The 13,117-nt window shown below is 50.0% G+C and overlaps 1 pseudogene; it reads left to right on the top strand.

The window, feature by feature from the left end:
* The first annotated feature begins 9,682 nt into the window (after positions 1–9,682).
* Positions 9,683–10,298, top strand: LOC112605258 (annotated as a pseudogene).
* The last annotated feature ends 2,819 nt before the right edge of the window (positions 10,299–13,117 follow it).

Here is a 13,117-nt window from a genome sequence, read left to right as displayed (position 1 = left end):
AGACCAGCCTGGGCAACATGGAAAAACCCCGTCTCTACTAAAATTACAAAAAAGTAGCCGGGCGTGGTGGTGTGTGCCTGTAATCCCAGCTATTTGGGAGGCAGAGGCATGAAAATCACTTGAACCTGGGAGTGGGAGGTTGCAGTGAACCAAGATGGCACCACTGCACTCCAGCTGGGACAACAGAGAAAAACTCTGTCTCAAAAAATAAATACATAAATATAATAATAATAATAATGATCCTGTGACAGTCCTGGGTTTAAGCAAGGCGTCATTTGGTGGCAGAGGGGTAAGGAGAGACAGGAGAAGAGTCAGGGCTGGGCTGAGTCAAGGTATTTGTGAAGTGACAGGTCCACAGCCCCTGAGACTGCCTCAGTGGGTAGCTCCAGCCCCGTGTCTGCTTGGATGTTGAGGAGATGCTGCATACCAGGCCCAGGCTTGTGGGGTCAGCATGGTGGGTCTCGAGTGGAATGCAGGAGAGAGGGAGACAAGAGGCTGCCTGGGTGCTGGCTGGTGAGGAGGCCAAGCGTGCATATAGTAGTGTGCATATAGTAGTGTGCATATAGTAGTGTGCATATAGTAGTGTGCATATAGTAGGGCCAGAGCTGCCAGCATGGGGAGTGGATGTAATTCCGGCGTGTGTGGGTGTGGGTACAGGGCTGCTATGAGGCTAACAACAAGTTTAGTTGCAGGCGAGGGCACAAAGTCACATCCAAGGGGGACAGGGGACCCCGGGACTGTCTTCTAGAGTCACTCCCAAAGCTCCCTTTCTCCTTGGCTCTAATACACCTTTTTTTTTTTTTTTTTTTTTTTTTTTTTGAGACAGAGTTTTGCTCTTGTTACCCAGGCTAGAGTGCAATGGTGCCATCTTGGCTCACCACAACCCCCACCTCCCAGGTTCAAGCGATTCTCCTGCCTCAGCCTCCCGAGTAGCTGGGATTACAGGCATGCACCACCACACCCAGCTAATTTTGTATTTTTAGTAGAGACGGGGTTTCTCATGTTGGTCAGGCTGGTCTCGAACTCCTGACCTCAGGTGGTCTGCCGGCCTCGGCCTCCCAAAGTGCTGGGATTACAGGCGTGAGCCACCACGCCCGGCTGCTAATACGCTTTAAAAGGGTTTAGTCCCTCAGTGGCAATTTCCTCGTTTCACCTGCGGCCCTATGGAAGTAGGAGGAAAGCATCTGTTGCTTGGGGGACTATGGGTGGAGGCCTAGGCCTCTAAGGGATGGACAACTGACACAGAAATGTTCAGAGATAGATTCAAACCCCAGGGATCAATCCGGCCAGTGCCTAATTTTTCATCCTGAAGCCCCAGATGCCCTGAACTGTGTCCTGGTTAGAAGGAAGTCCATCAAGTTCGGGTGTGGTGGCTCACACCTGTGATCCCAGTAGTTTGGGAGGCCGAGGTGGGTGGATCACCTGAGGTGAGGGGTTTGAGACCAGCCTGGCCAACACGGTGAAGCCCCCATCTCTACTAAAAATACAAAAATTATTGGGCGTGGTGGCAGTCACCTGTAATCCCAGCTACCTGGGAGGCTGAGGCAGGAGAACTGCTTGAACCCGGGAGGCAGAGGTTGCAGTGAGCAGAGATAGTGCCACTGTACTCCAGCCTGGGTGACAGAGTGAGACTCCATCTTAAAAAAAAAAAAAAACCAAAATTAACCAGTCATGATGGCACATGCCTGTAGACTCAGCTACTTGGGAGACTGAGGTGGGAGAACTGCTTGAACCCGGGAGGTGGAGGTTGCAGAGAGCCAAGATCGAGACACTGTACTCCAGCCTGGGCAACAGAGTGAGACTCCATCTAAAAAAAAAAAAAAAGAAAGTCTGTGGTATTTGGAACCCCCAATTTGCATCCTGTGTGACCTCGGGCCTGGCTCTTCTCCTTGGCAACTTGGGTTTTGTCTTCTCTCTTCCTGCATGTGGCCTCTGGTGGCTCCACCCCCAGCAGTGGGTGTGGGGAGTTAGTTGCTATGTGCTGGGAGGCGATAGACTGCAGGGAGCAGAACCAAGGCTTTAGCCAAAGTCAGGGTGTTTCTTGGATCATGAGAAGGAATTTGGAGCCTCCAGGGAAGCTTTGGTCCTGATGGCATCACAAGGCCCCACTGCACCTAAACACAGAGGTGGATAAAATATTCCCCCCACACCCCACTGAACATCCATCCCTTGCCCGGCCCTGCATCAGCTAAGGTGACAGTGATAGGCAACCCTTATTGGTCACCTCAGTCCTGCTTGGCCCAGTGTGAGAACTTTGTTATCTCCCTTGTCCTTCCCCCTATAACCCACCCCTCCCTGCCTGTCTCTCCAGCCTCTCGGCAGCCTCCCCATCCAGCTCCGAATCCCACCATGCTTCTTGGACGTGGCTCCGTCTGGCATCATCAGTTTCCCTGTTTCTCCCAGAGCACACAAACACACCTCATGGCACCCATCTGTTTTATGCATGCAAGCGCTGCCCGCACGCACACACACGCGCACACGCACACACACAGACACAAACTGGCTGTGACCACCCCCTGAAGCCCTGCCCTATTTCTCTGCTCCACTTGACTTTCAATGCAAAGATTGAAAGCCCCCTCTGTATTTGGCGGCTGTGCTGTCTTCACCTCCGGCCTCTCCTCCATCCATCCCAGGGGCCTGGGACCCCCCCACTCTCAGGTGAGCCTCAGGAACTGCCACCCAGGAGACTTCCCGCCTCCCTGAAACTCCTTTTTCCCTAGGCTTCCTACCACAGGATCCTTTCCCCTTCCTCTTCTCTAGACGGCGGAGGGCCAAGGGCTCCGGGATCTGTTTCCACTCCCTGACTTCTGGAGGCCCAGGTTCCTATAACCAAATGTCAGCTGGGCCTCTCTGCCTGGGTGTTCAACAGGCATCTCAGATGTGACCTGTCAAAAACAGAATTTTGGTCTCCTCCCAACCTGCTCCCAATCTTCTGATCTTAAAGTAACTGGTGCTTAACTGGTGTCAAACTCTGCCTTGATCCTCTTTCTTGAACAGTCAGTCAGTCCACCAGCTTGTTCTTTTTTTTTTTTTTCTTTCTTTTGAGCCTGAGTCTTGCTCTATCACCAGACTAGAGGGCAGTGGCACGATCTCAGCTCACTGCAACCTCCACCTCCCGGGTTCAAGCAATTCTCGTGCCTCAGCCTCCCAAGTAGCTGGGATTACAAGAGTGCACCACTGCACCTGGCTAATTTTTGTATTTTTAGTAGAGACGGGGATTTTCTCCATGTTTGCCAGACTGGTCTCGAACTCCTGACCTCAAGTGATCCTCCAGCCTCGGCCTCCCAAAGTGCTGGGATTACAGGCTTTAGCCACGGCGCCTGGCCACCACCAGCTTATTCTGACAGCACTCACCTTTCAATGTATCCCCAACTCTGCCATTTTCACCTTCTCCCTGCTGCAGCTGTAGCCCAAGTCCCCATCATCTGTCCTCTAGCTGGTCTCTCTCCCCTTCATACCACAACAGGTCTCTCTGCTTCTGTTCCTGTCCCTTCCAGCCCTTTCAACACACAAAATAATATCATTAACCCATTTGTGCCTGAGGTTGCAATTTTTTGAATTTTTGCAATCAGACCTTGGTGATGACCTTGAGCAGTAGGATATAAAAAACTCCTACATGCTTAGTGTTCCAATAATGGAACGCTAGGCATAAGTGGATAAAATCAAACCCTTTTTTAGGCTGGACAAGATGGCTCACGCCTGTAATCCCAGCACTTTGGGAGGCTGAGGCGGGCAGATCACAAGGTCAGGAGATCAAGACTATCCTGGCTAACACCGTGAAACCCTGTCTCTACTAAAAAATACAAAAAATTAGCCGGGCGTGGTGGCGGGCACCTGTAGTCCCAGCTACTCAGGAGGCTGAGGCAGGAGAATGGCGTAAACCTGGGAGGTGGAACTTGCAGTGAGCCAAGATCACGCCACTGCACTCCAGCCTGGGCGACAGAGCGAGACCCTGTCACAAAACAAAACAAAAAACCCTTTTTTAAAAAAACCCATGTTGTTGCTATGGCAGTGAGAATAAACTCTCCTACCCTGGCCTGCAAAGCCCCACCTTCCTCAAGCAACACGTCAGCACCCTGGCCTTCTTCCCTGTGACCACTTCAAGCTCTCCACAATCACAGGGCCTTTGCACGTGCTCCAGGCTCTGCCTCGAAAGCTCTCATCTCCTTCCTTTTCCTGCTTCCCATCATTCAGGTCTCAGCTCAGAGAAATCCTCCTTGACTACTCTAGCTCAAGTAGTCTTTTTTTTTCCCCTGAGACAATCTCGCTCTGTCACTCAGGCTGGATTGCAGTGGTGTAATCAGAGCTCACTGCAGCCTTAACCTCCTGGCTAATTAAAATTGTGTGTGTGTGTGTGTGTGTAGAGACAGAGGTAGGGGTCTTCCTATGTTGCCCAGGCTGGTCTTGAACTCTTGGGCTCAAGCGATCCTCCCGCCTTGGCCTCCCAAAGTGCTACATTACAGGCTTGAGCCACTGTGCCCAGACCTCAAGTAGACTTATGCCCACTACTTTTTATTTTATGTACTATCTTCAGAGCTGTCAGCCTCTGACATCCTTATGATTTTGCTTTCTGTTTGTTGCCTGTCTTCCCCACTAAAATAAAAGTTCTGCAAGGGCAGACTCTTCTTTGTTTCTCCAGCATCCCCAGGGCCCAGACCAGGTCTCATACATAATTGTTACATGGTAATTATAATCATTGTTACAACTACTGTGCATTGAGTGCTCAGTATGTACCAGAAATGGTTCTGTATTAACTTCACAACCCTCTGTGCCAGGTACTATTGTCTCATTTTACAGATGGGACACGTACTCTACTCATGGTCACAGGTGCACAGTGGCAACACCCACATTTCAAACCCTGTCTGTCCACTGCAGGTTACCTGCTCCCACTCCACCTCTCACAGGTCTTGGGCTGGTCCCCTGGGGAGTGGTAGCTGCCCACTCCCTCCTCGAGGGTTTGGATATGCGGCCCCTCAGCCTTCCCCTGCCTTAGCCCTGGGTCCCTCTCCACCCACCAGCCCAGGGGGCTGGCTCTGCAGAGGGGAGGGGCAGCACAGGCAGGAGCTGGAGGCCAGGGCCAAGTCACTTTCCCCACTGGCTGTGTGACCTTCAGTGAGTCTCTTCACCAGTTCTACCCTCTGCTTAGACAGGAGAGAAAGAATTGGGCCCTGTTTGCCTCACAGGTTGTGCTGAGGATTCGATGAAGTAGAGAATGGGGAAGGGCTTGGGACAGGGGAAGGGTGCGAAGGGTCACCTGTTTTCTCTGGAGGCTTTGACCACCCAGGGGCTTGGCCCAGCGGGTCCACTGCATTGCTCTGGAGCGCAGTCTAGGGGCTTCCAGGAGAGCCAGGCAGTGGCACAGGAAGGCTGGGCTTGGGGTAACCTCAGCTATGGTGTCCCAGACCCTCGTGCTGGTGCCAGTTCCCAAGAGAGGCCCATCCTTGCCTCACATTTGAACCCCTTCACTTCAGTTTTCTGTTGCAGCTCTTTGTGTCTTTCGTGGCTCTTATCACAATTGCTCATCATTTTGGTTACTTATTGTGTCTTCCTCACTAGAGTGGAAATCCAAGAGGGCAGAAACTGACAATGTTGTCCTCCAGTGTATCCCCAGAAGCTCACTATCTGCTTGTTGAGTGAATCAGTAATCGCACCTGCAGAGATCTCCAGAACAGGGGCTCTCACTGTCTTAGAAGCCTCTTTTACTGGGCAGACCATGGTTTAGGGAGTTTTTGACAATGTCTGGGACCTCTTGAGTTAGTTCCAACTCAGCTGCAGAAACACCTAGGTTATGTCCACAGTGTCCAAGGGCAAGGAAGGAAAGCAGCATTTGTTCTTTGTTTGGTGGTGGTGGTGGTCTTGTTTTTTTGTTTTGTTTTGTTTTGAGAGATAGAGTCTCTCTCTGTTGCCCAGGCTGGAGTGCAGTGATACAATCAGGGCTCACCACAGCCTCCACCTCCTGGGACCAGGTGATCCTCCCACTTCAGCCTCCTAAGTAGCTGGGACTACAGGTACACGTGACCCCACCCGGCTGATTTTTGTATTTTTTGTAGAGACAGGGTCCCACTATGTTGTACAGGCTGGTCTCCGACTGCTGGGTTCAAATAATCTGCCGCCTTGGTCTCCCAAAGTGCTGGGATTCCAGGCGTGAGCCACTGCGCCCAGCCAACCTTTGTTACTGAGTGTCCACTAAGTCTGAGGAATTTGCTCCTGCAGCTGCAAACGTGACTGAACTTCCTGTGAGCCCCAGCTTGTACCGAGTCCTTTACATGCATTATTTCATATAATTCTCATGCAAAGGCCTCATGTAATTACACCGATTTTACAGATGGGAAAATTGAGGTTCATAAAGATTACATAACTTGCCAGGGAGAAGAAGGGCTGAGGTGCTGTCCAACATCCCAGCCCACCAGGCTGTTTCCACTCTCCACGCTTCCTCAAAGCAAGTATCTGCCCAAGGGGAGGGTCGCCTGGGTTCTCAGAGCAACCTCTACATTGAAAAGAATGAATCAATAGCATTAAAAAAAACCCCAAAACAAAAAAAACCTAATATAACAGGACCTTTTCCTCCTAGGCCTAAAATTATATTAACTGAACCAAATTTTAAAATAACCAAAAAAAGGAAAAAGTAAAAATTATTCATAATCCCACCTTCCTGAGATAATCACTGTTGGAATGTTTCTTTTTTCTTTTGTGTTAGATACATATATTTTACTAACTTAAAATCACATTGTTCACTAATACCCTGTTTTGTAATAATTACTAACATTTACTGCAACTTTGTGCCAGATACTTTTCTGTAAACATTTTATTGTGAACATTTTCCCACATCACTAAATATTCTTTGAAAACATCACTTATGTATATATTTATTTATTATTCAGAGATGGGGTCTTACTGTGTCACCCAGACAGGACTGCAGCAACATGATCATAGCTCACTGAAGCCTGGAACTCCTAGGGTCAAGTGATCCTCCCATATCTGCCTCCCAAGTAGCTGGGACTACCAGGGTGCCACACGCCTAGCTAATTTTTTTTTTTTTTTTTTTTTTTTTTTTTGTAGAGATGGTGTTTCACCATGTTACCTAGGCTGGTCCCAGAAAACACCATTTTTTTTTTTGAGTGGGAATCTCACTCTTGTCGCCCAGGGTGGAGTGCAATGGCTAGATCTTGGCTCGCTGCAACCTCCGCCTCCTGGGTTCAAGCGATTCTCCTACCTCAGCCTCCTGAGCAGCTGGGATTACAGGTGCCAGCCACCATACCCAACTATTTTTTGTATTTTTAGTAGAGACGGGGTTTCTCCATGTTGGTCAGGATGGTCTCGAACCCCCGACCTCAAGTGATCCTCTCGCCTTGGCTTCCCAAAGTACTAGGATTACAGGCGTGAGCCACCATGCCCGGCCGAAAACACCATTTTTTTTTTTTTTTTTTTTTTTTTTTTTTTTTTTTTTTTTTTTTNCCGAGTAGCTGGGACCACAGGCGCCCGCCACCTCGCCCGGCTAATTTTTTGTATTTTTTAGTAGAGACGGGGTTTCACCGTGTTAGCCAGCATGGTCTCGATCTCCTGACCTCGTGATCCGCCCATCTCGGCCTCCCAAAGTGCTGGGATTACAGGCTTGAGCCACCGCGCCCGGCCCGAAAACACCATTTTTTAATGACTGCATACTACTCCATCCAGAAATATTCCATGATTTATTTAATCAATTTCCTTATCCTGGACATTTCCAGTATTACCCTTTCCTTGGAAAGTGCTATTATTATTTTTTTTCTATTTATTATTTATTTGCTTATTTAGAAACGGTCTCTCTCTGTCGCCCAGGCTGGAGTGCACTGGCGCGTTCTCGGCTCACTGCAGTTTCCACCTCCCATGCTCAGGCGATCCTCCCGCCTAAGCCACCTTAGTAGCTGGGACCACAGATGCGGTCACCACGCCCAGGTAATTAAAAAAAATTAAAATATAGGCCGGGCATAGTGGCTCACGCCTGTAATCCCAGCACTTTGGGAGGCAGAGGCGGGTGGATCACTTGAGGTCGGTGGTTCGAGACCATCCTGACCAACATGGAGAAACCCCGTCTCTACTAAAAATACAAAATTAGATGGGCATTGTGGAGCATGCCTGTAATCCTAGCTACTCAGGAGGCTGAGGCAGGAGAATCGCTTGAACCTGGGAAGCAGAGGTTGCGGTGAGCCGAGATCGCGCCATTGCACTGCAGCCTGGGCAACAAGACTGAAACTCCGTCGCAAAAAATAAAAAATAAAAATAAATAAAAACAAAAAATATTTTAAGAGATGGAGGTCTCCACAGGCTGGTCTCGAACTCCCGGGCTCACTCCCAGGCTCAAGCTATCCTCCCACCTCGTCCTCCAAAAGTGCTGGGATTACAGGAGGGAGCCACCGCGCCCGCCGGCGCAATTGTTACCGATGCTGCATTGAGTGCGTCTTCCTTCACTCATCGAAATACATTTACATATATTTTTGTAAAAAACAAAAACGACCCCGCCTCTCAGAGTTAGGAGAAAAGCAGCCGGGAGCGGAGGGTGGGAGGGTGCGGCGGGCTGGGGCTCCGCAGCGTAGCTGGGTGCGGGTCCTGAACCGGCGCAGGGGCCTTCCCACGGGGGCCGGGCACCCGGGGCTGGCGGCGGAATGGGCCTGGGGCCCGCAGGTCCCCAGCCTCCCGCCCCAAGGCATGCGCGCGCACCGCCCTGCCTGAGCCGGGCTCCCGGGGCGCGTGGCCGCGGTTTCCTCCCCAGCTACCCGAGGGGGCTTCCGGGGGCACAGGAAGGTCCCGCCCCGTCCGGGCGGGGCCAGCGCACCGACGTGGCGCCCTCCGCAGCTCCGCTCGCCGGGGACGGCCAGGTGACCTGCACACACCCCTGCCTGCAAGCTGCGCGCGGTCGAGCCGGGCCGTTCTGCTGGGCGGCCGGGCCTTATCGTTTTTTAGGATAAATGTCTCGGGCGTATTTCGGGTCGAGGGGCTCGGGTCCCGTATTAGTAAAATTTGCCCCAGGAAGGCTGAGCGCTCTTCTCCGCGCCGAGCCAAAGGGCGACTGCTGGAAGGGCTCACCTTTACCTGGAGTCCCTTGGGTGTTTACCTGGAGTCCCTTGGGTGTCTCTCGGAGTTCTCGGAGGAAGAACTTTCGGATGAAGTCGCGTGTGGTGGTGGGGGTGGGCCTCGGGTGGTCGCCAGGGGCGGGAGTCTAATGATGAGGGGCCCCAGAGGGTTTGGGTGGCAACCTCCGGTAACCTTTGGCGCTAGGAAGTTTTTGTTGTTGGTGGTGTTGTTGAACTACTGTAGTAGGAGCGTAATCAATAAGTAGTAGGAGCATAATCAATGCTGTATATGCTGGTGTTGGTGGTGGTGCTGGGTTGGGATGTATATAGGGTCATCCTGGCCCACAGCCTCCTCCCAGGGTAGACTGAAGCTGCAAGGGCCTTCTATTTGTGCGTTTTTCTCCATGTCAGTCTCCAACACTGAATCTCTAGCTTCACTGAGTCAGAGGGGCCTGGAGGTACCTCCTCTAGGTTTGCAGCCTCAAGGGGCTCTGGTAGGATCCCTCGCTGGAGGTGGAGAAGTGGATATAAGAATAGGAGGGAGGAGTGGCAGCGGCCAGGCAGCCCAGTTTCGCGAAGGCTCTTGGCGCGCCACGGCCCGCAGGCACCCAGCACGTGCCTTCCCCGCCGCCAGGATGCCCAAGAGGAAGGTCAGCTCCGCCGAAGGGGCCGCCAAGGAAGAGCCCAAGAGGAGATCGGGGCGGTTGTCAGCTAAACCTCCTGCAAAAGTGGAAGCGAGGCCGAAAAAGGCAGCAGCGAAGGATAAATCTTCAGACAAAAAAGTGCAAACAAAAGGGAAAAGGGGGCCGGGCGCGGTGGCTCAAGCCTGTAATCCCAGCACTTTGGGAGGCCGAGACGGGCGGATCACGAGGTCAGGAGATCGAGACCATCCTGGCTAACACGGTGAAACCCCGTCTCTACTAAAAATACAAAAACTTAGCCGGGCGAGGTGGCGGGCGCCTGTAGTCCCAGCTACTCGGGAGGCTGAGGCAGGAGAATGGCGTAAACCCGGGAGGTGGAGCTTGCAGTGAGCTGAGATCCGGCCACTGCACTCCAGCCTGGGTGACAGAGCGAGACTCCGTCTCAAAAAAAAAAAAAAAAAAAAAAGGGAAAAGGGGAGCAAAGGGAAAACAGGCTTAAGTGGCTAACCAAGAAACTAAAGAAGATTTACCTGCAGAAAACCGGGAAACGAAAACTGAGGAGCGTCCAGCCTCTGATGAAGCAGGAGAGAAAGAAGCCAAGTCTGAATAATACCATATACCATGTCTTACCAGTGGTCCATGTCTCCCTTCTTGTACAACCCAGAGGAATATTTTTATCAACTATTCTGTAAATGCAAGTTTTTTAGTAGCTCTAGAAACATTTTTAAGAAGGAGGGAATCCCACCTCATCCCATTTTTTAAGTGTAAATGCTTTTTTTTTAAGAGGTGAAATCATTTGCTGGTTGCTTATTTTTTGGTACAACCAGAAAATAGTGTGGGATGTTGAATTATGGGAGGCTTTGACTGTCTCGGGTGTCAGCTTAACATTCCATAGATGGGGGGTTAGTTTTTATATCCTAGAATACAAAGCATATTAAATGGCAATATGGAGTCAGTCCTGCATTTAATGTCTTGAACATTTTATTTTACTTCTATTCTCATGTTTTTTAGTAGAATTGTTTCCTAAAGAAAACCGCTCCTTGATCATGGCGCTCCCTGTCGGAATTGTGTGCACGCTGTAACATGTTTGGTTGTGGTAGTCCTGCTTTCCTAACAACTTTGTTGCTGTGCTGTGAAAGATTACAGATTTGAATATGTAGTGTACATGCTATTCAGTTGTGAACTGGTGGGCCGTACGTAACAGCTGACCAACATGTGAAGAAACTGGTACTTGATAGCCTCTGAAGGAAAATTTGCTTCCAAAGTTTAAGCTGGAAAGTCATTGGAATAACTTTAAAAAAGAATTACAATACATGGCTTTTTAGAATGTCGCTACATAGGTTAAGAATTGTGTACAAATTGAAATGTCTGTACTGATCCTCAACCAATGAAATCTCAATTATGAAAAAAAAAAAAAATAGGAGGGATTGCACACCCTGCCCTGCTGCTGAGGAGGGGCGTTTCCTTCTCTTCTTGGGTAGGCTTGGCCAAGATCAAGGTCATTTTTGGCTGTGCTGGGGAGGAGGGCAGGCGGTGGGTCACCCTTTTTGAGTGTGCTCAAGGCGTTAATAGGTCCCCAGAGGAAGCAGTCCTGCTCTGAGCCAGATTCCACCGTTCCCCTCCTGAATCAAGTCGGTGGCCAGCCTGAGTGGGAAGCAGGGTGGGCTGCTGTGTCCAGACAGGGGGTCGGCCTCATTCCCTGCAGTTCTGAGGAGCCAGGGACACCTGTGGACCTGGGCGAAGTTCATTTGGGCTCCTTGCACCCGTTAAGAATGGCGAATGAAGAGAGTCCTGGGCTCACCTGTACTTAACTGGCTCTGTGATTGCCCTCTTAATGGGCCAGTCACTTGACCTCTCTGAGCTGTGGATTATTCACCTGCAGTGGGTGAACATTCTGCCTTAACCAACTTTTCAAAGAGTGGCTGTGGGAAGGCACATAAGGCAGTGCTTATAGAAGGCCCTGGTGGGGCCGGGCACAGTGTAATCCACACTTTTGGAGGCCAAGGCACGTGGATCACTTGAGGTCAGGAGTTGGAGACCAGCCTGGCCAGCAGCTCTGCCAGTCTCTGCTAAAAATACAAAAAAATTAGCTGGGCATGGTGGCGCACAACTGTAATCCCATTTACTCAGGAGGCTGAGATAGGAGAATTGCTTGAACCTAGGAGGCAGAGGTTGCAGTGAGCCGAGATCATGCCACTGCACCCCAGCCTGGGCGAGAGAGTGAGGTTGTGTCTAAAAAAAAAAGAAAGAAGCTGCTGGTCAGCTGAGAGCCTACTCCAGGGCCAATCTGTCCTGTCTCAGGGACTGGCCTCCCTTAGATTCTGACTGCAAGGCCAGAGACTTAGAAATGATTTCTGTCTATCTCCCTCTGTACATGTTCTTACCTAATTACTCATCACACTTGTCCACTGAATATAAAAAATTAGAAATTAAAGAAAGGCATAAAGAAGAAAATAAAAATATTGAACCACCCAGTGGTTACATGAGTATTTATCGAAACTCAACTAATATAGGTACAGATTATTGTATACAAAGTATAACTCAATACAGTTTTTATTTTAAAAGTTTATTTTAAAAATCCCACCACTACTGACATTTTAGAATATTTACTTCTCAATTTTTTTTTTTTTTTTTTTTTTGGTGGGGGGACGGAGTCTCCCTCTGTCGCCCAGGCTGGAATGTAGTGGCACGATCTTGGCTCTCTGCAACCTCCTCCTCCCAGGTTGAAGTGATTCTCCTGCCTCAGCCTGCCGAGTAGCTGGGATTACAGGCGCCTGCCACCACACCTGGCTAACTTTTTGTATTTTTAGTAGAGATGGGGGTTTCACCATGTTGGTCAGGCTGGTCTCGAACCCCTGACCTGAGGTGATCTGCCTGCCTCGGCCTCCCAAAATGTTGGGATTACAGGCGTGAGCCACCGCGCCCAGCCTACTTCTCGATTTCTTATATATAGTATACATTATATTATAGATACATGTGTAAACATATGTGTGTATATACATATAAATGTATATGTCTAAATGTAATATATTTATATAGAAGGTAAATGTATATACAATGTAGATGTATATATACATGTAAATGTAGATGTATGTAAACATACATATGTAAGTCTGTGTATATATACACATATGCATATACACACAAACACATTTAGAATTTGTTTTGTAAATAAAAATGGATCAAGATGTGCCGTTCTTTGTGAGCTGGGGCTTCTGTAGATGTGACTGGCTGGCATCTCCATCTTCAGGAGGCCTTACGCACTCCTCACTATGGAGCTGGGCTGGGCCTGTGGGACCTCCAGCCATGCCACAGTGCTTTTTGAACTGGAGTCGCCCGGGGCGGGGAGGCAACCTGCACCACAAAAGCAGCACCCCCTGGACTCAGCCAAGCCTCTCTGGCCAGCCCCTCAGAGGATGCTCTAGGCCT

Source organism: Theropithecus gelada, chromosome 13 (genome assembly GCF_003255815.1).
Source record: "Theropithecus gelada isolate Dixy chromosome 13, Tgel_1.0, whole genome shotgun sequence".
In the NCBI taxonomy this organism is placed as follows: Eukaryota; Metazoa; Chordata; class Mammalia; order Primates; family Cercopithecidae; genus Theropithecus; species Theropithecus gelada.
The sequence above is the reverse complement of the archived record's forward strand: the minus strand, read 5'-3'. Positions and strand labels throughout refer to the sequence as shown.